Raw genomic sequence first — 21,306 nt, 5'->3', positions numbered from 1 at the left:
AATATAATATAATATAATATAATATAATATAATACAATATAATTAATTATAGTCACCATGCTATACATTGGATCAAACTTACTTATCTTATAGCTAAGCTTATACCCATTTCTCCTGCCCCCAAGCCCCTGGCAACCACCATTCTACTCTACTTCTTTGAGTTCAGCTTTTTCAGATTCTACAAATAAATGAGAACACATAATACCTGTCTGTCTCTGTCTTATTTCAGTTAGCATTTTCTTCATCCATCCATACATCAATGGACATTTAGGTTGTTTCCATGTCTTGGCTATTGTGAAAAATGTTGTGATGAACATGGGAGTGCAGATACCTCTTCAAAATAGTAATTTCATTTCCTTCAGATATACACCCAGAGGTGGGATCCCTGGATCATATGGTAATTCCATTTTTAATCTTTTGAGGAACCTCCATGCTGCTTTCCACAGTGGCTTCACCAATTAACATCCACATTAAGAGTACACAAGGATTTCCTTTCTCCACATTCTTGCCAGTACTTGTTACCTCTTGTCTTTTTGACCATAGTCACTCCAGCAAATGTGAGGTGATGTCTCATTGCGGTTTTGATTTGCATTTCCTTGATGGTTAGTAATGTTGAATATCTTTCCATGTACCTGTTGGCTATTTGCACATCTTCTTTGGGGAAAAAGTCTATTCAAGTAGTCTGCCCATCTTTAATTTGGATTGTTTGGGGTTTTTTGCTAATTGCCTTATAGGAGTTCCTTATATATTCTGGATATTAACTCTTAATCAGATGGATGGTTTACAAAATTTTTCCCCATTCCATAGTTTGCCTTTTCACTTTGCTGATTTTTTGCCGTGCAGAAGCCTTTTAGTTTGATGTAGTCCCACTTATGTATGTTTTTGTTGCTTGTGCTTTTAACATCATAGCCAAAAAAAACTGCTGCCAAGTCCAATGTGAAGAAGCTTTTCCTATGTTTTCTTCTACTCATTTTACAGTTTCGGGTCTTACATTTAATCCTTTAATCCACTTCGAGTTAATTTTTGTTCATGGTGTAAGACAGGGGCCCAATTTCATTCTTTTGCGTGTGAAAATCCAGTTTTCCCAATACTATTTATTGAGAAGACTATCCATTCCCCACTGAGGATTCTTGGCACCCTTGTCAAAGGCTCTTGATTCTATTCCTCTGGTCAATGTGTCTGTTTTTTTGCCAATACCATATTGTTTTGATTACTATAACTTCATTATATAGCTTGAACTCAGCAAGTGTGATGCCTCCAGTTTTGTTCTTCATTCTCAGGATTGCTTTGACTATTCGGGTTTTTTTATGGTTCCATACAAATTTTAGGATTATTTGTTCTATTTCTGTGAGTAAAATCCATTGAACTTTTATAGAGATTGCATTGAATCTATAGATGGCATTGGGTCTTTTGTCTTGATTCATATTCATAATAATTACACAAACTTATGGGTTTTTTTAAAGATTTTGAGAGAGAGAAAGAGTGAGCAAAAGTGGAGAGGGAGGAGCAGAGAGGGAGAAGTAGACTCCCCACTGAGCTGGGAGCCTGACGTGGGGCTTGATCTCAGGACCTCAGAATCACAACCTAAGCAGAAGGCAGACGCTTAACCAACGAGCCGTCCAGATGTCCCTTAAGGGTAATTCTTTATGTGTAACACATATCTACTGCTACATAGCAAGCCATCACAAAAACAATGGCTTAAAACATCAATAATGTATTGTTTCTTATGATTCTGGGGTCAATAATTTAGGCTGGGCTCACCTGAGCAGTTCTCCATCTTATCTCACCTAGAATCAGTAACATGACTTGCAGTCATCTGGTAGCTCGACTGGAGATGGAGGAACTAAAATATGCACATTCATGCATCTGGGCTGAGATGCTAGCTGTTGCCTGGGTCTCTCTGTGTGGTCTCACACCATTTGTTAGTCTAGCCCATACTTCCTTTCATGGCTGCAAAAATGTTCCAAGAAATGGGGGTGCTTAGGAGTTCAGTCTGTAGAGCATGAGACCCCTGTTCTCAGGGTCATGAGTTCAAGCCCCATAGTGGGCATGGAGCTTAAGTAAAAATAATTTTAAAAAAAATTTCTTCATTCTAAGAAATGAAGCAGGGAGCTCCAAAGCATTCTGAAGCCTAGGCTCTGAGAAGTATGAACAGACAAATCAGTGGGGTTTAGGGACTTCCCAAGGGCAGGAAGGGCACTGATTAATAAAAAGAGATATAAGTCAGCTAGGAACTGACCAAGTCTACCCAACCTAAGTCTAAAGAACAATCAGTCTACAGTTGCTTGACAGTATTATCAGTACATAACAAAAGAATGTGAAATAGCTGTTTCCATTTGGCTATTATAGACAATGTTGCTATAAACATTGGGGTGCATGTATCCCTCTGAATTAGTCTTCTTGTATTCTTTGGGTAAATACCTAGCAGTGTAATTGTGGGATTGTAGGGTAGTTCTATTTTTACCTTTCCCCCCCCAAGATTTATTTATTTGAGAGAGAGCACAAGCAAGAGGGGCAGAGAAAGAGGGAGAGAGAATCTCAAGCAGACTCCACACTGAGTATGGAGCCCAACATGGGGCTCGATCTCATGATCCTGAGACCATGACCCAAGTCGAAATCAAGAGTCAGTTGTTTAATCGACTATGCCACCCAGGTGCCCTTATTTTTTATTTTTTAAAGAGCCTCCATACTATTTTGCAGAGTGGCTGCACCAGTTTGCATTCCCACCAACAGTCTAAGAGGATACCTCCTTTTCTACATCCTCACTAACACCTGTTGTTTCTTGTGTTGTTAATTTTAGCTATTCTGACAGGTGTGAGGTGATATCTCACTGTAGTTTTGATCTCACTGATCATTTTCCTGATGATGAGTGATGTTGAGCATCTTTTCATGTGTCTGTTGACCATTTGTGTGTCTTCTTTGGAAAAATGTCTATTCATGTCTTCTGACCGTTTTTTAATTGGATTATTCATTTTTTGGGTGTTGAGTTGTATAAGTTCTTTATATATTTTGGATACCAACTCTTTATTGGATATGTCATTTGCAAATATCTTCTCCCGTTCCATAGATTGTCTTTTAGTTTTATTGTTTGTTTCCTTCACTGTACAAAAGCTTTTTATTTTTATGTAGTCCCAATAGTTTTTTTTTTCCTTGCTCAGGAGACATATCTAGAAAGAAGATGCTATGGCCAATGTCAAAGGAGTTACTGCATGTGTTCTCCTCTAGGATTTTCATGGTGTCCAGTCTCACATTTAGGTCTTTAATCCATTTAGAGTTTATTTTTGTCTATGGTGTAAGAAAGTACTCCAGTTTCATTCTTTTGCAGGTAGCTGTCCAGTTTTCCCAAACCATTTGTTGAAGAGACTGTCTTTTTCCCATCAGATATTCTTTCCAAGTGTTCCCAATATATATAATGGAATATTACTCAGCTAAAAAAGAATGAAATCTTGCCATTTGCAACGACATGGATAGAGCTGGAGAGTATTATGCTTAGTGAAATAAGTCAGAGAGATACAAATAACACATGATTTCACTCATATGTGGAATTTAAGACACAAAACAAATGAGCAAAGGAAAAAAAGTGAAAGAGAGACAAACTAAGAAACAGACTTTAACTATAAAGAACAAACTGATGGTTACCAGAAGGCAGGTGGGTGGGAAGACGGGTTAAATAGGTGATGGGGATTAAGGCGGGCACTTGTGATGAACACCAGGTGATGTAGGGAAGAGTTGAATCCCTATATTGTACCCCTTAAACTAATATTACATTGTATGTTAACTAGCTGAAATTTGAATTAAAACATTAAAGAAATAAAGAAGGCAATTCCTTTTCCAAACTACAAAATTTTGGCAAATCAATACAGTACTTTGTAATACAATAAAACTATGTTGTACTTGTTGGAATCATTTTTTAGAAAGTGTGAAATGATATCTATTACTTAAAGACTTTAGAATCCTATTCTAACTCTCAATTTAGGAATAAATTAAATAAACATATTGTTCACTCTGTGACACAGGGCTTAGAGTATGTAAAAAACTACCACCACCACCAACAAAAAAACAAACTTCCAGAAACCTTCAACTGGAGCCAAAAACTACTCTGACTTCAGTTTGGTTCTATGCTAGCCAGGCAGTACTTTTAACAATGAATCACTTTCATGAGTGATTTGATTTATTTTTCTTTTTTAAGACTTATTTATGATAGACATAGAGAGGAGGGAGAAGCAGGCTCCATGCCAAGAGTCCAACGCAGGACTCGATCCCGGGACTCCAGGAACACGCCCTGGGCCAAAGGCAGGCGCTAAACCGCTGGGCCACCCAGGGATCCCCTGAGTAATTTTATTGAAAAGGCGGTTAATAATTGCTCATACAGAACCCATAGGGGATTTTTTTTTTAAGATTTTATTTATTTATTCATGAGAGGCACACACAGAGAGAGGCAGAGACACAGGCAGAGGGAGAAGCAGGCTTCATGCAGGGAGCCCGACGTGGGACTCGATCCTGGGACTCCAGGACCATGCCCTGGGCTGAAGGCAGCGCTAAATCGCCGAGCCACCCGGGCTGCCCCCCATAGGGGATTTAAACCATTTTTTATTTTCTTATTCACCAGCCAGAAACCTACATACTAGGATAATGCAGCTGAATTGGAAAATACCTTCTTGTCTCACTTAACTTGTTTCAAGAGTTTAGAAGAACTTTTTTATACACAGAAACAGCCCCAAGAATATTTAAGAGTACATTCATTCAGGAAGAATTGGGATATGTCAGGACTACACAGGTTTGGTGTATATTAACTAATTGTAGTTTTAATTTTTTGAAAGGAAGATACTAAATGAAAATTCAAGGGACAGCTTATTTATTTCTTTAAATCTGCCAAGCAATCAGTATCTCCTTAGATTTTTTTCCCTTAGGCTTATGAGGTTTGGAGACCTTCCTGTCTAAACTATATGTTCTTTGATCTAATTTTTTACTTTGAGTTCCTGTTAAGGAAAAGTCGTGTTACTAGTTTCTCTGAGACACTTCAGTACTTTACATATTCCGGCTGGATCCTGTACAGGGGCATTAACAGAACAGTAATGAAGGCTGACACATCAGGTGGGAATATAACTCAAGGCAAGACCAACAAAGTGTCTTTGAAGATACAGGTTATTGGAAACTGCCCGGTGTTCTAATCTTAGCATACATTAAATTTAGTTGTATTAATTAACAGGTTTTAATGTCTGCTGTCTTAAACAATGCTTTAAAACCCATAGGGATTTGATTCAAATAAGTTCTTGGGTTCTCTGAGACCTGACCAAAGGAAGAAAAATGAATGCCCCCAAAGATCTGAAAAGTACAGGTTTATAACAACCTATTAGGAAAACTTGAAGGCTTTTATCACTTCTCAGGCAATTCAGTGGGGTTTTTTCAATGCTCATCCCCTGAAGCTCTATCTTTTCACATAATTCACACATTTGACAAATGTATGTGGAAACCATGTGTAAAGTTCACAGTATGGTTGAGGTTAAAAAAAAAAAACCTGCTTATTTAAAAGGTGTGTTTAAAGGCTCTATTGCAATTGCTAACATATTTAAATACCTAAGGCCATGAATTTTTATTTCCAGTCTTTCTTTTTTTTTTTTTTATTTCCAGTCTTTCTTAATCACAAAGAAAACTGAAGAACTTTTAAATCATAGTTTAAAAAATGTGATTTAATTTTTAAATTTAAATTTTAAAATGAGGGATCCCTGGGTGGCGCAGCGGTTTAGCGCCTGCCTTTGGCCCAGGGCGCGATCCTGGAGACCCGGGATCGAATCCCACGTCGGGCTCCTGGTGCATGGAGCCTGCTTCTCCCTCTGCCTGTGTCTCTGCCTCTCTCTCTCTCCCTCTCTCTCTGTGACTATCATAAGTAAATAAAATAAAAAATAAATAAATAAATAAATTTTAAAATGAAAAAATTTAAATCACAAAATTTCTAAATGAAAATTACAAATAATTATAATAAACCTAAATCACTTGTTTTTCACTGGAAATTAGGAAGCACATACAAAACCCCATTACTATTTTGGTATAATGTATGTTGTCACTTCACTGCCAAAGGGATAGGTTTCCCTAACAGGAATTGTTCTCTCATATCTCTTCTTAAGACCCTGGGAACCATGTGCCTGCAATTTCTGGGACTCACCTCCGGAAGGCAATGTTCTTTTTAGTTGGCATCTTGATCATCAAAACCATTTTTATAAGTTACAGGGAACTCAGAATCAACTATTTCAATAAGCAATGTCTTAGTGTTCTCAAATCCTTATTAGCTCTGTGGCAGGCAGCAAGTCAAGTAACTTCTCTGAGCCTCAGAGTCCTCTATATATGGAGGATTCTATTCTAAACTTGAAAGTTAGCACAAGAATTAGAGATGATAATGCTAATTATAGGAACACTATTATTTATTGAAAACCTAATGTGAGGGGGATCCCTGGGTGGCTCAGCGGTTTAGCACCTACCTTTGGCCCAGGACACGATCCCGCAGTCCCCGGAATGAGTCCTACGTCGGGCTCCTGGCACGGAGCCTGCTTCTCCCTCCTTCTGTGTCTCTGCCTCTCTCTATATATATGTCTATCATAAATAAATAAATAAATAAATCTTAAAAAAAAAAAAAAAGAAAGGAAAGAAAACCTAATGTGAATAGGCACTGTGCAGGAATTTTACAAATAATATCTCACTAAGTCCTTCCAACTATCCTACACTGCAGGTATTACTAACTCGTATCTTTAGAGATAAGAAAACTGAAGCTCAGAATAATCAAGAATGTAGCCTAAATTTCATAGCAACTCAGTGGTGACCAGGAATTTATCTTTCCAGTATATAATACAAATAACATGCCTAGTAAGTTTCCTTGTGCACAGTAAATATTAGTCATTCTTAACCATCCTTACTATTGTTATTGCTGTACTTAATTTTATATAACTGGTGCCTGAAAGACATAAAAATTTTTTAGTATTATTTCTAAGAGGATTTAAAATAAATATAAAACTCTATTATGATCTAGTTGTTCAAATATCTTAATATTTCCCCAAAGTATACTTGAGCAGAGAATGCGAAGACAAAGAGAAGATTTGTAAATTAAGGTTTATGGTCAATTAAATGCTATATATTTTATTCTCCTGGAGAGTCTCAAGAAATATTAGCATATTAAAGAGATGTCTTGCAGTAAAGCATACTATTAGTCTAGTTTAATCCAACACTTTCAAATGTATTTAACAAAGGAATTCTTTCTTCACGTAATATTTATGACCATCCTTAAAATCAGTGTTCTGTGGAGGACATTTGAGAAAAATGAATCTGTTGAAATTCCTCTTCCAAGTTGAACATGTAATGTTTTGATGGTTCTTCTTTTTCTGCCAACTCAACTTCCCACCGTGGATGTGCTGTGAAATGTCAGAACTGACAATAAAGTCCTTCTGACACTTAACTGTTAAACCTAAGTTTTTCTTAGGTTTTTCTCACAGCAGTACAACATTCTTTCTACTTCTCTCCATATTGCAGCTACAGGTAAAATCTCAAAGCTTTCCTGAAACCTCTGTTTACAGTCTTTCTTTGCTTTCCTTAATACACCTTACCTCCTCCACCATTCAGCTGCTTCTGAAGTTCTGTTGACTCTAACTTAAATGTCATTGCTATTCAATTTGTCATGTGCTTATCACTTCACAATTAAATTGTTAAGTTCCTTGGTGTCTGGAACCATGCATTGTGTGGCCATGTCCCTAAAAGAGCAAGGACACAGTGCAGTGCTCATTCAATTCTTCCACAAATTGGCACTAAGTATCTCTAATGTGCCAAGCTCTATTCCAAGTGCTGAAGGTATAGTAGTACCCCTGCAAGGTCATCAGTACTCAACTCTGATGGAACTTTGATCATACTGGAGGACATACATAAATAAGTCTTTGAGTAAGTACATAATGTAATGTCAGATAGGAAAAAGTTGTATGAAGCAAAAAGGGCACGTGAAAAGGCCTCTAGAGAAGGAATATTTAAGCTGAAATCGAATAAAAGGAAAGAACCAGTCATTCATTGAGAAGGTCAGAAAGAAGAGTGTTCTAGATCAGAGGAAAGGGCCAGGGCAAAAGTTGAAGTCTGGTTCAATCTGCTAAATGGGAGGAACAGCAGGAAGGGTCAGTGTGGCTAGAACATGCATAATTAGTCAGGACAATCCTGACTAACAGGATTATGATAACAACTTAGAGTGGTGGGTATGAGCCAGACTGCAGTAAGGAATTTGGATATCGTTTCAGGTGGTAATGGGAATTATTACCTAAATGCTGCAGGCATAGAATGAGCTAAATGTGTTTTCATGTTAGAGGACCACTCCAACTGCAGGATAAAGAATGAAATGTAGGAAGTCAAGGTAGGAATCAGGAGGCCAGTTACAGGCTATTTCAGTCATCAAAGCAAGACATGATGGTGATTTGGATGAGGGTGGTGGCAGGAGAGCAAAGGACATAGACAGATTCTGGATGTACTTTGACCTAAGAGACAACAGGATTTATTAGCTTGAGCAAACTAGAGCATGGTGATTTTTCCTACGTGTGGAGATCTGGGAGATCAACGGCGCTGGGGGAAAGAGTGAGGAACGGAATCAAGAATCCTTTGGGTCATATTAAGGGTGAGAGGTCTATAAGACATCAGGAATATGTGTCATTTTTACCTGATTTGGAAGCTCATGGGAAAGAGTAGAGCCAGATACATACATGGAAGTTGCTAGTACAGAAATAGTATTTGAAGTCATGGGCACTATATCATCTAAGGACAGATTGTAACCCCAAGGCAACTTGAGAGATTGACACTGAGAAAGGGGAGCCAAAATGGTAGGTGGAAGCCCAGGATGATGTGATGTGGAGAAGCCCAAAAGAATAAAGTACAGCCAGAATGAGGGAATAGTTAGCCAAGTAAAATGGCAAAGATCAAGATGAGGAAAAAACCCATGGAGTTGTTCAACATAGAGGCAATCAGAGCAGGTTCAGTGGAGTGGTGACAACCCAAGCTGGGAAGAGTGGGTTGAAGGCATTGATGAGGACTGGTAAGCATTCAGTGCAGGTGAACTCTTCAAAATGATCAGCTGTGAAGAGAAAGCAGAGAAGTGGCACAGGAGCTGGAAGGTACATGGACCCAGGTAAGGGCTTCCCCGACCCCAGGGTAGGAAAACTCCATTTTATCTACATAGAGTCAAGAAGGGAAGATTAACAATGTGGAAAAGAGAAGGACTCATTGCACACATAACTCTGCTTAATTACTGTAGAATTTTAAATATATGTGATTCACATTAGACTGAACTGTGACAATTAGCAGGAAATAAAACTGAGTGGTAATAACAAGAGTATTAATTTGTATTTAGTACTTATTATGGACTAGGCACTGTTTTATGTGCTTCTTATAATAAATTAGCTTCTGCACTCCTCCAAATATCCGTAATTGTTCTCACATTACACTTGATGAGGAAATTGAGATACGGAGATGTTGGGTAACTTTGTCCAATGTCATGGAGGTAGGAAGAGACAGGACCAGGATTCACACTCAAATGATCTGACTCTGAGGCTTTAACTACCAGGATAAACTGGCATAAGGTTGCACACCTGCTGGCATTTCCTCAGTTCACAACCCGTTTTATGACTCACCAGCTCTCAAATACCTCTTATTTCTCCTGAGCATACAGTTACAAAGGTTGAAAGGAACTGCTTTTCACCTGTTTTCCCTAGTTAAGGCAGTCATATGAGATGGCCCATCCAATTAGATGTGCGCAGCAATTCTGTCAAAACAGGCTCTTTTAGAATATTTATAAATATATACTACACATTAAAATACAATTTTTGACAGAATAGTTTTTTTCCCATTCAAGTATTCCACCTATATACACATTAGATATTACTTCAACGGCCACATGGGATTCACTTATTGGGATATACCACAGTTTACTTCAAATATATATATATTTGTGGGCTTATTAATTTATATAAGAAGGCCATGTTCTTGGCAGAAAAATTAGAAAGCACAGCTTAGCAAAATGAATTCCACTCGTTCTTTCATTTAATAAATATTACCGCATGTCCTTTTTATGTCATACAACTATTACGAATCAAGCTTTCAAATGCTATTTAAAAGCACGAGGAAAATGCAAAAGAAGAATTGCAGGATATAAAACTATATAGAAAGCATGTGGAAAAAATTAGTAAAAAACAATTAAATCACATATATACATACACATATGAGAAAGAGAAGGAGAAATCTAAGCAGTGATTATTATTTTTGGATGTGAGATATGAAGGATGATTTTTATTTTCTTCTGCTTGCCTTCTTTTACCTTATTTTTCTATAATGAACATAAATGATTTTAATACTCAGAAAAATGTTACTTCAAAAATTAAATATTTCTACATATTATGCTGAGAGTATATGCATTATCAGACATCTGGTTTGAAGCTAAAATGGAATTCATTAAGATAGTAAGTCATAGGGGATATAAGGACAAGTTTATTATTTCAATTACTCAATAATGCTCCAAGTGATTCCACTGTCAAGAGCACTGTTCAGGATGTGTGTGTGTTTGTGTGTGTTTTTTGTGGGGCACTGCATAATTATCCATGCTAATTAGTATATATTTAACAAATGATGGGCAATTAACATGGAGCTTTGTTTCCTGCCACTAGATCTACCTAGGAGAGAAAGAAAGAGAGAGAGAGAGAGAGAGAGAGAGAGAGACAGGTCCAGGAGATATTTTCAAGGAAAAAAAATTCCCTAAAATATAAGTAGAAAACTCAGATACTTTCCTCAATCCCTTTGTTCGGGCTATCCTTTCAGATGCCTCCTTCCTTTAAACTTTTTCATTGTAAAAAATTATACTATATATATATATAAATTATACTATATATATAAAAATTATACTATATATATATATATATATACTCAAAAATATGTACAATAAGCCCCACATTCCAATCACTCAAGCTTCAATAATTATCAACATTTGTAGGATCTTTCTTTCTAATTCGCCTGCCTTGCATTCATAGGAAACAATACTTACGAACAGGAAAACTCTGTAGAAAACATTTTAAAGATTAAGCAAATAGGAGATGGATTTTTTTTTTTTTAGAACTTCACTGCACAGAGTTGCCCTAAGCTTTGAAGTCCCCAAAGAGTTTCTGAGTCCTGCTGATGCAGACACCACCTTTCCCAGCCAGTGTACTCTTCCCCTCCAATAGCTACATGGCTACGCATTATTACACTTAGAAAATGGAAGAACTGAAAGAAAGAAAGCAATCAACTCTGTAGGACAGAACTGGAGAAAACATGGCATATCACCCAGAGAAAGTGTGGCCAACAAGACAGTCCGGGGATAAGTGGGCAGTGGGCTGGGCAGGATACCCCTTTTAGGTGGTTGCCAAGCAGGGCTAGCGTGGTGTTACCAAACTGTCATCTGGTGTTACCTACCCAAACTGTTGTCGCTGCTCATGGGCCACGATGCAATTCTATCCCTTAGCTTCTTTTTACAGGAGTTGTCTGACTTCTCAGAAAGACCTACTTCCTCCTTCCTAATTTCTCGAACCAGCTGCATGCGGCACCTTGTAAAATCCTGAAAGGAAATCTTCCCATGTTCATCTGCGCCCAACTGGTTCATGATCTCAGCCACAGACTCTTCCATATTCAATTGGCGACAGACCATCAACAAGTCATTTCTACAGGAAGGGTGAACAGAAGAAAACTCGTTAGGAGAGACATTTGGGGGAGAGAACATGGTTAATGGGGGAGAAAATAGCATTTCTGTGAATATATCCACACACAGGAAACCTATTTCCAACTTTCTCATTGCTTCTAGAAAAGTGGTAAGTGTGCAAAAAAGACCCGTTTCATCTGGGTGACTCTAGACATGAACTCTATTCACTTATTTGGAAATGAGGCAACTCTGAATCCTTTGGTTCTTTTCATTCCTGTCTCCACTCTCCCTCCCTATCTTTCTTTTGAAATCGATGGAGCACCTGTAGAGCATAGCCCTGTAATCTCACTGCAGGATAATGATCCCTGGGTGGCGCAGCGGTTTGGCGCCTGCCTTTGGCCCAGGGCGCGATCCTGGAGACCCGGAATCGAATCCCACGTCAGGCTCCCCGTGCATGGAGCCTGCTTCTCCCTCTGCCTGTATCTCTGCCTCTCTCTCTCTCTCTGTGACTATCATAAATAAATAAAAATTAAAAAAAAAAAGGTTTCAGAATATAGAAAAAACATTGTTTGTATACCTGGCAGAGTTTAAAATGTAGTCCAATTGTAAAAGAACAATAAAGATTTTAACAAGCTTGTTTTTCAGCTTTCTGCACCAATCAGTGAATTTTAACACTTCTTTAAAAGGCTATTTAGGGGATCCCTGAGTGGCCCAACAGTTTGATGCCTGCCTTTGGCCCAGGGTGTGATCCTGGAGTCCTGGGATCAAGTCCCACCTTGGGCTCCCTGCATGGAGTCCGCTTCTCCCTCTGCCTGTGTCTCTGCCTTTCTGTGTATGTGTGTGTGTGTGTGTGTGTGTGTGTGTGTGTGTGTCTCATGAATAAATAAATAAAACCTTTAAAAAAAATAAATAAAAGGCTATTTAATCCCAACTTTCATGACTTGGTGCTTGCTTACCTCTTTTTTTCCTGATTTTCCTTGAGTATTTTCCACCTTCCCATCAACAATTATCCCTAAGACCCAGAGATGGGGTCAAAATCACAAATATCTCCTAGGACTAGGACATAATGTAAATGTATGAAGTGGGTAGATCTAAGACAAGACAGGTTGGTCAAGTCTGGGGATGGACTAGAGAAGTATATCCAGCTTATATGTTTTCAAATTTAAAAAACAAAACTAAAAATAATTAGAAAGGAGTAAAAAGAACAATGCTATGTTGGCCAAGAGCATTTATCTAGAGGACACCATTTGGCCCCTGATATATAAGTCTTGTTCTTTTCTTTTTTTAAAATTTTACTTATTTATTTGGAGAGAGAGAGAGAGAGAGAGAGAGAATGCACAAGCAGGGTGAGGGGCAGAGAGAGAAACAGACTCTCTGCTGAGCAGGGAGCCCAATGAGGGGCTCAATCCCAGGACTCCAGGATCATGACCTGAGCCAAAGGCAGATGCTTAACCAACTGAGCCACCCAGGTACCCCAAGTCTTGTTCTTTTTCTATCTGCACTCCTTGGGGAAACATTTTATTCATATTGCCCCAACTGTAAGTCTCAATAAAGGACAATGGATTACAGAATTTAAGAGCTGGAAGAAACATTAGAAACTTGTCCATGGTCACAAAGCTAACTAGTGCTCCTGTCTCAACATGCCACCAAAGTTCAATCATTTTAAGGACATGACCAATTTGATGTCTGCTGCTATCTGAAACCTAAACATGCAAGACCAACTGCTGTCCTGCAGCCCCCTTCACACATTCCTGCTCCTGGTCCGTGCTACTCTGGTCTCCCCACTTTCCTTCAGCACACAGAATTGTAGATAATTTTAATATCTCCTTTACTTCCTCCTCACCTTCATTTCCTCCTCCCTGATCCCTAATGTTGAATTTATTATCAAATTTCTGTTGGTCCTGTCCCCAAAATGCTTTTATATTTACTCTTAATTGGGTTTTTCAACTATATTATATCAGTCTCTATAGCCAATTATCCTGCTTACATATGCCATTCCATTTTCATGTTTCGTAAATGTTTTTTACACATAGCTACCTGTTTTATCTTGTGTATATGTGTGTGTACATTTGTATATCATGTATATGCCTGTGCATTTATTTATATATTTCTTATCTGTAGGGGAGATGGATGGATAGATGAGTAAATAAATATACACATGAAAGTTGGGATGGTAGAGTAAATTAATAGTCTTAATTTTTCATTTCTCCGTAGTAGTATCGTCTATCCATACCCTTGCCTTGGCGCCAGGGCTAAAAACACTCATGGCAGATATGTCTTTTCTTATCCCTTAACTTTAGGCTTGACATTGAACTTGCTTTGGTCCCCTGGGATGTTAGCAGGTACATGTTTATATAGTTGGGCTTGTCCCCTGTCACCTCTGGCATCACTGTGAAAAGAACAAATCATGGTAGCCATGAACCCTCTGGTCTGGGCCCCAATATGAGCCACCTCAGCCAACCTGTAGAACTGCAGGCTAAGAAGAGCCACTCCAGCTGACCCCAAGATGTGAGATCAAGGGTAAGTTCTTGTTCTTTCTGCCAATGAGAGTTTATGATTCTCTCCAACAATAAGTAACTGATATACTGGAACAGTGTTTTGTTTCGTTTTATGCATTCAAATGCTTCTCTTTTTTGCCTTTCCCTGAATACAGCCTCATATTTAGCCAGATTCATCTAAGACTTGCTAAAGCAGTAATGCAAATAGAAAGGAAGAGCCCATGTTCTAATATAAAAATTTCACATTCTATTATGGGAATTTATTTTTTAAATTTTCAGATAATAGTCTTAATAGTTAGGTTTGGTAGAGAATAAAGAAGTTTTCTAAATTCCAGAAGTTCACATAAAAAGATGTTAACAGCAATATTTTCTGAATGGTAGAAAAAAATGGTGTTTTCACTCTTATATTTGCCTATCTGTATTTTATAACTTTCTACAACATACTGTGCTACTTTCATAAATTGTTGGCCATGCATTAATCTCACGTAAGATCTGTGTAGCACCCAGAATGTTGCCCTGTACACAGCAGAACTCCATTACATTTGTTTTGATGGACTGATTCATAAAACTCTCAGAAGTTAAAAATGATCACTTTTTAAAAATATTTATTTATTTGGAAGAAAGAGTGAGCACAAGTGGGAGAGCAGAAGGAGAGGGAAAAGGAGAGAGAGTCTTAAGCTGAGCCCAAAGCCCACCTAGTGCGGGCTCGATCCCACAACCCTGAGATCATGACCTGAGTCGAAACAAGAGTCATTTAACCAACTGCTCCACCCAGGTGCATCCAAAATGATCACTTTTTTAAAAAAGATTTTATTTATTTATTCATGAGAGACACACAGAGAGAGAGAGGCAGAGACACAGGCAGAGGGAGAAGCAGGCTCCATACAGGGACCCCATGTGGGATCCATCCCAGAACCTCGGGATCATACTATGAGCCAAAGGCAGATACTCTACCATTGAGCCACCCAGGCATCCCATGATCAATCTTTTGAAGAGAATCCCCAATTTATTTGGTATTTCCCTACATATGACTCTCTTTGTATTTTGTCACAGAAGGCAGCACATGGAATGCTCAGTAAGTATGAACAGCAATGGACACCATAAAAACAATAGCCCGCAGCCTTAGTGACAGAACAGCATGACCATTTCCTTGCTCTAGGCCAGGAACACTTCTCAGAAGAAGAGATACTAAGCAGCAGGAGACCAAAACCAAGATAGTATAATGGAGAACTATTGCAGTAACAGCAATATCTCACAGAAGGCACCTGCCTTAAAATTTTAAAAACAACCAAACTTTTATACATTATTTCAGAAAATACATTCATTATAGAAAATGTAGACAAGCAAAAAGAAGAAAACACAAATTACTTGCAGTCACTCTACCTAGCAATAACCACAGCAAATATTTGGTTAATTTCTCAAAAATGTGGTGAACATTTTAACCTCCAAATTTCTACTAAGTAAATAAATGTCTTCTAAATTGACTTTTTACTTTAATCATTTCTACAATTGCTCTAAAAGTTTTTCATATTTATTCATATTTATGTATGCATATCTTACCTTCAGAGGATATTACCATGAGGCAAGAAAGGAACAGATTCCAGTTTACAACAGAGGAACTGGCTAAGTCGGATAATATTTAGTTCTGGAGGGAACACCAATCACCAGGCAGCAAAATTAAAATACAACTGAAGATCGATGATTCTAGCTCAATACTGCATGTCTTCACAATGTACAGCTATTACTTTCTGTATATAAAGCCTTTTTGTCTCTTGGCTATTCTTCTTCCTTTAACTGATAAAGAAATTGAGAAATTCAAGGAAGAATTGAGAAAATTCAAGGAAGCTATTTATCATTCAGGGAAATTCACAGCCTAACATCAGGAATCGCTAATGGAAAAGATGGGCTTGCATCTCAGAGGCTTAGAGGCAGAGAAAAACATTATTCTTCCTCACAGTAATACTAAATCCCAAAACCAGTTGGAATGAAGGCTAGGCAAAAGCCATCATTACTTTGAGTAAGAAGTAGATGCTTCTATTCACAGTTCTCAACAGAATTTGGTAGGTAGGCCAGAAAGAGTTGCTTATGAAAAAATTTTCAAAAGCCTGAAAGTTCACTTTGCCCCTAACTGTTCAATTGGAGTCACACAAAAATGTAATTTAGAAGACTCTAATTTCAGTTCCATAAATATTCAAAATGTGAAAAATCGCAAATAAGACCAAAAAAATATAGGCTCTGGGCTACTACTGGTAATTTCTGGGGATAGCTGTTGGATGGAACAAATACATTTGTATTTCATCATCATTCCCAAGTGAAATAATTAAAGTGAAGAACAAAACAAATAAGGAAGTAAGCAAACAAACCCACAGTTAATATAAAAAGAGAAGAATTTATCAAAGATAAGGGATTTCAACAAATTTCAGCAACATATGAGAGAGATGGGAGCAGCTGGCCAGGAAGATGAATGGTGATACTGAGAATGGAGCTGAGAACAGTGGGGCCAGCCTTACCTTTCATAGGACAGAGCACAGAGATATTGTTCACGTTGATATATCAGGATACAAGGTACAAGCACTTAATGAAAAAAATGATTAGGAGAATGAAAAGCACAAATAGTAGAAAAAAAACCACCCCTGAGAAGTGGGCGTGGGCATGAGGAGGGAGGCAGGGCAGGAGGCTTGTGTTTTGTCACTCTTTTATACCATTTTATTTGTTTTTTGTTTTGTTTTGTTTTGTTTTTTTACCTTGTGCACCAAGTGCTTTGATAAAAGTAATGTTTTCAAATTTTAAAAAACCAAATAAGTCATTAATTCAAGATATGACAGACAAAAGATTGGCATTTAAATATATAACAAATTCTTACAATGCAAAAGAGAAAGATAACAACCCAACTGAAAAATGAGCAGAAAATTAATGTGAAAGAAAACCTGAATGGTCAAAAAAAGATGTGAAAGATTCTTATCTCAACCTCAGTACACACAAGAAAAATGCAAATTAAAACAAACAGTGGGATACCGTTTCAATACCAAGTGGATTGGCAGAAATGACAGTCTGACAATACCAAGTATTGGCAAGGAATAAGACACTTTCATGTGCCATAGGTGGAAGAAAAACTGGTACCATCTCTTTAGAAATGATATGGGTAACATCCAAAACAGTAGAGTCAAACACACATTTCAACCAGAAAATCAACTTTTAGTTGTATATGCTAAAGAAACTTATGCTTGGGGGTGCCTGGGTGGCTCAGTTAGCTAGGCATCTGCCTTCAGCTCTGGTCACCATCTTGGGGTCCAGGGGTCAAGCCCCATGTCGAGCTCCCTGTTCAGTGCGGACTCTGCTTCTTCCTTGCCTTTTTGCCTCTCCCCCCAACTCATGCTTGCTCTCTCTCAAAGGAATAAATACTCTTTAAAAAATTTTTTTTTAATTTTAAAAAATAAAAATAATGAATAAAAAGAAACTTATGGGGCGGCCCTGGTGGTGCAGCGGTTTAGTGCAGCCTGCAGCCCAGGGCGTGATCCTGGAGACCCTGGATCAAGTCCCGTGTCGGGCTCTCTGCATGGAGCCTGCTTCTCCCTCTACCTGTGTCTCTGCCTCTCTCTCTGTGTGTGTCTCTATGAATAAAAAAAAAAAAAAAAAAAGAAAGAAAGAAAGAAACTTATGCATGAATACAAGGAGAAATACACAATATCTGTCACAACAAAGATTTGGAAAGAGCTTAATAACAATATTAATGAAAAAAATAACAATATTAATGGTCATACTGATAAGAATAGCTAATGTTCATTGTATGCTTATTGTGTGTCGGGGTCTGAGCTAGTGTGTTACATATATTAACATAATCCTTAAACCACCCCCCATAAGGTCTATACTCTTATTAGCTCCTTTTAATAAGTGAGGAACTCAAGAACACAGGTGTGCAGGAATTAGTGCCTACCAACAGAGAATGAATATATAAATTGAGGTTTTATCAGGTAACAAAACACTATAGAATGAAGTTTTTGAAAGACATATAGGTGCAATATAGGATCATAAATAAATCTCAAAGAGTGTTGAGTGAAAACTTCAAATTGAAGAATAATATGAACAGTAGCAGCACCTAACTAAAGTTTAGAAATATGTAAAACTATACTATAATTTATAAATGGATTTATACATAGGCAAGTAATTAAAACAAAACCAGGAAGCATAAATATCAACTGGAGAGGGAGAGAGGGGAACAGGACTGGGGAAGAGTATTAAAAGGGATTTTAACATGGATTTGTCATATTAAAAAATCATAGGCAGATATGACACAATGTGAACATCTTTTCAGTCTGGGTCATGGGTACATGTGTGTTCCTTATATACTCTGTAATGTTCAGTATTTTATTTTATTTTTTTAAGATTTTATTTATTTATTCATGAGAGAGAGAGACAGAGAGAGAGAGAGAGAGAGAGAGAGAGAGTCAGAGACACAGGCAGAGAGGGAGAAGCAGGCTCCATGCAGGGTGCCTGACATGGGACTCAATCCTGGGTCTCCAGGATCACACCCCCAGCTGAAGGTGGCACTAAACTGCCGGGCCACCAGGGCTTCAGTATTTTAAATATTTCTTATTTTAAAAAAAACTAACACATAAAAAGCTAATTCAAACAAAACAAATTTGGTCTAAGGCCAGGGTTAAAGGGTAAAACAATTAAAATGAACCATGTCATTCATATCAGTAAGCATTTATAGAGTATGTCTCTTGGAATCAATCAAATGAGATGATCTAAATGTCATTTTGGACATTTTGTTCATCGTTATCAATTACAGGGCATCTGATTATTTTTCCTGGCATGATTTTCTACAAGTGGAATTAGTTGTTGTTAAGTGGTCAAATTTCTCAATACAGTATTCCAAACATCCCTTTAGAAACATTTATAGCCAATTGATAGCCCCAGCAGCAGTGTTTGAGCTGCCCACATTTCAGCTAAGGTTCTGCGTAGTCTAATTCCCTGTCTCTATGTCCTCACTTGCCTTCTCTGCAAAGTATTCATACCACAGAACCTCAGAAACACTTTTCTTAGCTCTGCTTGCAGCCTTCACAAAACTCCCCTCAGGCCATCCGCCCAGCAGCTGCCAAGCAGCAACCATGCGTGAGTGTATCTCGATCCATGTTGGCCAGGCAGGTGTCCAGATTGGCAATGCCTGCTGGGAGCTCTATTGCCTGGAACACAGCATTCAGCCCGATGGCCAGATGCCAAGTGACAAGACCAATGGGGGAGGAGATGACTCCTTCAACACCTTCTTCAGTGAGACGGGCGCTGGCAAGCATGTGCCCAGGGCAGTGTTTGTAGACCTGGAGCCCACAGTCATTGATGAAGTTTGCACTGGCACCTACCGCCAGCTCTTCCACCCTGAGCAGCTCGTCACAGGCAAGGAAGATGCTGCCAATAACTATGCCCGAGGGCACTACACCATTGGCAAGGAGATCATTGACCTTGTCTTGGACCGAATTCGGAAACTGGCTGACCAGTGCACAGGTCTTCAGGGCTTCTTGGTTTTCCACAGCTTTGGAGGGGGAACCGGTTCTGGGTTCACCTCCCTGCTGATGGAACGTCTCTCTGTCGATTATGGCAAGAAGTCCAAGCTAGAGTTCTCCACCTACCCTGCCCCCCAGGTGTCCACAGCTGTAGTAGAGCCCTGCAACTCCATCCTCACTACCCACACCACCCTGGAGCACTCTGTGCCTTCATGGAAGACAACGAGGCCATCTATGACATCTGTCGTAGAAACCTCGATATTCAACACTAATCTAAACAGGTTGATAGGTCAAATTGTGTCCTCCACCACTGCTTCCCTCAGATTTGATGGAGCCCTGAATGTGGATCTGACAGAGTTCCAGACCAACCTGGTGCCCTATCCCCGCATCCACTTCCCTCTGGCCACATATGCCCCTGTCATCTCTGCTGAGAAAGCCTGCCATGAACAGCTTTCTGTAGCAGAGATCACCAATGCATGCTTTGAGCCAGCCAACCAGATGGTGAAATGTGACCCTCGCCATGGTAAATACATGGCTTGCTGCCTGTTGTACCATGGTGATGTGGTTCCCAAAGATGTCAATGCTGCCATTGCCACCATCAAGAACAAGTGTACCATCCAGTTTGTGGACTGGTGCCCCACTGGCTTCAAAGTGGGCATTAACTACCAGCCTCCCACTGTGGTACCCGGTGGAGACCTGGCCAAAGTACAGTGAGCTGTGTGCATGCTGAGCAATACCACAGCCATTGCTGAGGCCTGGGCTCGCCTGGACCACAAGTTTGACCTGATGTATGCCAAGCGTGCCTTTGTTCACTGGTATGTGGGTGAGGGCATGGAGGAAGGAGAGTTTTCTGAGGCCCGTGAGGACATGGCTGCCCTGGAGAAGGATTATGAGGAGGTTGGTGTGGATTCTGTTGAAGGAGAGGGTGAAGAAGAAGGAGAGGAATACTAAAGTTAAAAATGTCACAAAGGTGCTACTTTTACAGGGAAGCTTATTCTGTTTTGAACATTGAAAAGTTGTGCTCTGATCAGTTAATTTGTATGTAGCAGTGTATACTCTCATATACAATTACTGACCTATGCTTTAAAACACAACGCTTTGTTACAGACCCAAGCTGTCCATTTCTCTGATGGGTTTGAATAAAGTATTCCCTGTCTTTAAAAAAAAAAAAAAAAACCTCCCCTCAGCCTGGGTAACAGCCCTGTCTTCCAGTTTTCTCCTTACCTCAATTTGACTGCTTCTTCAGAATTTGGATTCCAATATGCGTATTACCCAAGGCCTTGTCCATTGCTGTCTGTTTTGTCACTTTACAGGCTCTTGGTGGGTGACCTAATCTAAATATATGGCCTTATCCATCATTATGCACGCTGACTCCCACCGAATCTCCATGTCCAATTAAGTAGCGGTTTGTTTTCTACTGGGAAGCTTACATTTCAGTTTCCTACATTTATCCTGAACTCAGTCCTGAATTGAATTCATGATCTTTACCTCTCCCCAAGTTTACTCCTCCCATCTACATAGATTATGCCATCTGGTCACCCAAGCCAGAAATCTAGAAGTTGTCTGAGATGTTTCTTTCTCATTTATCCTCACATGCAAGCAGTCACCAAGATGAGAGATTCTGTAGTCT

General features: G+C 38.9%; 1 pseudogene; it reads left to right on the top strand.

Annotated features, from left to right (window-relative positions):
* Window positions 1-19,286: 19,286 nt before the first annotated feature.
* Window positions 19,287-20,834, top strand: LOC121488370 (annotated as a pseudogene).
* The last annotated feature ends 472 nt before the right edge of the window (window positions 20,835-21,306 follow it).

The sequence above is a fragment of the Vulpes lagopus genome, chromosome 3 (genome assembly GCF_018345385.1).
Source record: "Vulpes lagopus strain Blue_001 chromosome 3, ASM1834538v1, whole genome shotgun sequence".
NCBI lineage: Eukaryota > Metazoa > Chordata > Mammalia > Carnivora > Canidae > Vulpes > Vulpes lagopus.
Note: the sequence above shows the minus strand (reverse complement) of the source record. Positions and strands in the feature narration are given on the sequence as shown.